The following is a 4,167-nucleotide window of genomic DNA, read 5'->3' as shown; positions in this document are numbered from 1 at the left end:
AAATATATTAAACTTACGATTATACCATATTACGTTATTACAGCAGATCTTCCTTCCTGTACATTGATTAGGCTAAAACTAAAATTAGTTTATTTTCCCTGAATGTACTGAAATTGAAAGATCACTGTGCAGAAGAGAGGCAGAAAGCCATAAAAGGACCCAAAAAACTGTGCCTAGCTCTAAAATTTCCATGAAGCGTGCCACCCACACACAGAAAACTAAGAGTTAATTTCCTGGTTTAAAAGTTCCCTACCATACCTTTGATATGAATGAAACATGTAAAATGCATTGTAACTAAAAAAGCACTATATTCAGTTTCCATTTAATTTGGTTCCACAAGTGTGGCACTCTCAAGTAAGGCCTTAGGCAAGGCCTTCTATAGACTGACTCCAAGTTACTGCTCTTGCCTCATCTCTGTTGACACCATACCACTGTCACCCTTTGAGTTTCACCAACACCACCCACCTGTACTCTTAGCCCTACCCATTACTTCAAATGCATCCTGTCCAAGAGGCAGTAGGTAGGGTCTCAAATGAGACCTGTAGTAAAATCAGTATCTAGTGTGACTGGGTGAGTTCTGGGAACTAGAGCTGTGCTGATCCCTAGCCTAACACTAAATGTAACCCTACTCTACCACTAAGCACAATATGTTTGCTTGGCTCTCTTAATTCAGTTTCCGGCTGAGCCTTCCTGTTGCCTTACTGAGGTTGAACAAACTCGTCCCTAAGCCAGTCTCCTGAATGAGACCTCGACAGCTTTCCCAGTGGATTACCGCATTCCTGTTGATTACTGCCTGGGATCCTACCACAGACCAGGGAACCCTCCAAGCACCAGAATGTCACACCTGCTGCCCAAGGATCTCCCCCCAGATTGGATGCTGAGCCCAAAATTACAACCCCTTACAACATCACCATCTGAGCTACTAATACCAAGGAGTAACTTGAAGAAGAAATATGCAAAACCCATTGTATTAGTTAGGATTCTATAGGGAAACAGAATCAACAAGAGATATCAATAAATATAAGATTTTATAAAAGTGTCTCATGCAACTGTGGGTATGCATGAGTCCAAATTCTGTAGGGCAGGAAGCAAACTGGCAACTCCAATGAAGATGTTCGATGAACTCCTCAGGCAGCAAACTGGCAACTTCGATGAACTTCTCAGGAAATGCTTCACTGGTCAGCCGAAGAAAAAGTGAAGGTTCTCTATCTGTCTCACTTAAAAGTCTCAACTGATTGGATTAAATCCAGCTGACTGCATTCTTTCATTGTTGAAGACACACCCTTTGTTGATGTCATCAGTCACAGCTGCAGTCAATTGATGATTTAATAAACCAGCCTTCTGGTTTATTAATGAGCCATAAATGTCCTTAGAGTTATGGTTAGGCCAGTGCTTACTTGACCAGACACCTGGACACCATCACCTGGCCAAGTTGACACATGAACCTGACCATCACAGTCCACCCCTTGTCAACTTGGCAGTTATACACATCACCTTAAACCATAGTTTATCTCTAAGTAGAGAACAATAACAGTTATATATTTTGCCTAACAATACTCTGCTATCCTGCATACAACCAGAAATGCACTAAATCTCTCCAAAATAGGGTGCAAGTCCTTAGGTGACGTTAACTCTTAAAACAGATTTTCTTTAACTTAAATACTGCAAAATGAACAATACAGCTTATGTCATATGATAAGGGGATAAGGTAGAGAAGAAGGCAAAGTTATTTGCTTTACAGACAAATACAAACATACTCATAACAAAACAAGGAGGAAATATTCATGCCATCATAGTCCTCATTTCTGTAACTAGTCATGTGGTCATAAGTTCATATTTATCACTAATTCTTCCACTACCCATTCCATGTTCCCCTTACCCTCAGCAAGCACTTCAGCTGGTCATGGTTCTAGCTTGGTGGGGTGACCCAAACCCTCATTCCTGAAGTTTCTTGGCCATTGGTAGTCCTGTCTGGATTGGGTGATTGTAGTTTTCTATTGACTTTAATCACAGGGCATGGTAATACTAAGAGATGCCCTAGGGGATCTCCTGTATTCCAGGAAAACTCTTCTTTACCTCCATTGTATAGTTGCAGTGCTATTTCTCCTTGATAGTCAGGATCAATCACCCCAGCCAGTACAGTAATCCCTTTCCTTGCCTGTTGATTCAGAGCCATAAGTAGCCCAAAGTGACCAGGTGGCAGTCTTAACTTCCAGTTCAATGGATTATTGTTGTGTTTCCTCATGGAAGCACTCCTCCTTTTGGAACTAAGACTTTTAAACCATCAGAGCTTAAATTTGCAGGGACAGAAAGCAAAAATTTTCCTAATGGATCACTAGGAGTGATAGTGAGTGGTGCCACTCCTGTTAACACCCCTTGATTCCTGGATCTGTGAATCCTGACTAGGGGAGAAAAAGCACCATAGAGTGGATGCTAATTCAAAGCATACACAGCCTCCTGGAGAACACTGCCCCAAAGTATTGCCACCTAGTTGGCACCATAATTGAGTCTTCAACAGGCCATTCCACTATTCTATCAACCCAGCTGCCTCTGGATGATGGGGAACATGGTAAAACCAGAGAATTCCATGAGCATGTGCCCACTTCCCCACTTTATTTGCTGTGAAGTGGGTTCCTTGGTCAGAAGCAATACTGTGTGGAATACCATGATGGTGGATAAGGCATTCCGTAAGTCCATGGATGGTAGTTTTGGCAGAAGCATTGCATGCAGGGAAGGCAAACCGATATCCTGAGTATGTATTCCAGTGAGAACAAATCGCTGGCTGATCACCTTGGTGAATGGTGCCATATCACAGACTGAGGGTGGGTCTCTGCTGCTGGCAGATTGGGCACTCAGCAGTGGCTGTGGCCAGGTCAGCCCTGGTGAGTGGAAGTCCATGTTGCTGAGCCCATGCATAACCTCCATTCCTACCACCATGACAACTTTGTTCATGAGCCCACTGGGCAATAACAGGAGTGGCTGGGGAAAGTGGCTGTTTGGTATCCACCAAATAGTTCCTCTTATCCACTTGATTATTAAAATCTTCTTCTGCTGAAGTCACCCTCTGGTGAGCATTCACATGGGACACAAATATCTTCATGTTTTTTGCCCACTCAGAAAGGTCTATCTACATACCTCTTCCCCAGACTTCTTTGTCACCAATTTTCCAATCATGTTCCTTCCAAGTCCCTGATCATCCACCAAATTATCAGCAAAAGCCCATGAATTGAACAACAAAGATGGCAGCAGGAACCAGCAACTACTGGGAAGATCTCAGGAAACAGGCTTGACAGCTGGAAAATGAACTTGACCTGAAACTGGTTTCTTTCAGTAAACTATGTACAAGTTACAGTCACAGCAGTGCCTGAGATGAAAGATGTGACAGGTATAGTTCTGACACAAGACCCCTTTTAAATGGATCAAGTCAAGATGGAATGTTTGAAACAATGGCAATTGAGATTGAACAGATTTTGGCAAGGCTTATAGGAGTAAATGATAAAATGGCAGAATATACCAGCAATGCAGGTGTCCCCCCCTTGAATGCAGCACTGATGCATACATTACAGTGACACAGAAACATATTGCAGAATTATACACATGAATTCCATAAAACCAAAACAAACTTTATGGCCATACGGGAAAGGGAGAATCTCGTGGGATAAGTACAAAAGGATATTGAATCATATAAAAGTGGGTCTGGAGTAAACAATAGAAGAACTGAACTGTTTTTGAGAGAACATGACCACCTTTGAAAAAATGAGGGAAAGGTTAAGACATTCCCAGATAAACAAGAGCTAAGAAAGTTTGTCACCACTAGACCGGCCCTACAAGAGATGCTAAGGAGAGATCTGCAGTTTAAAAGGAAAGGACAATTGACAATATATCAAAGCCACAGCTGCATGAAGAAATAAAGATCTCTGGTGAGGGTAACTCCATGGGTAAATATAAATGCCAGTACTATTGTATTTTTGGTTTGTAACTCTACTTTTTACTCCCAAAAGGATCTAAAAAGCAAACGCATAAATGTAATGATAAATCAGTGGTTATGGACTCATATAAATATGTAATTTGTTACAAGAACTACATAAAGTAGGTGGACATAGGGGTATAGGAACATAGTGTGTGTATATTATTGATTTCCCCTCACCATTGTCTTTCAGGAACATC

The 4,167-nt window shown here is 41.7% G+C and overlaps 1 pseudogene; it reads left to right on the top strand.

Moving 5' to 3' along the window:
* Window positions 1-3,239: 3,239 nt before the first annotated feature.
* On the top strand, window positions 3,240-3,752 carry LOC119507280 (annotated as a pseudogene).
* The last annotated feature ends 415 nt before the right edge of the window (window positions 3,753-4,167 follow it).

Source organism: Choloepus didactylus, chromosome 12 (assembly GCF_015220235.1).
Source record: "Choloepus didactylus isolate mChoDid1 chromosome 12, mChoDid1.pri, whole genome shotgun sequence".
NCBI classification, from domain to species: Eukaryota; Metazoa; Chordata; class Mammalia; order Pilosa; family Megalonychidae; genus Choloepus; species Choloepus didactylus.
This window is presented reverse-complemented; position numbering and strand designations above follow the sequence as displayed.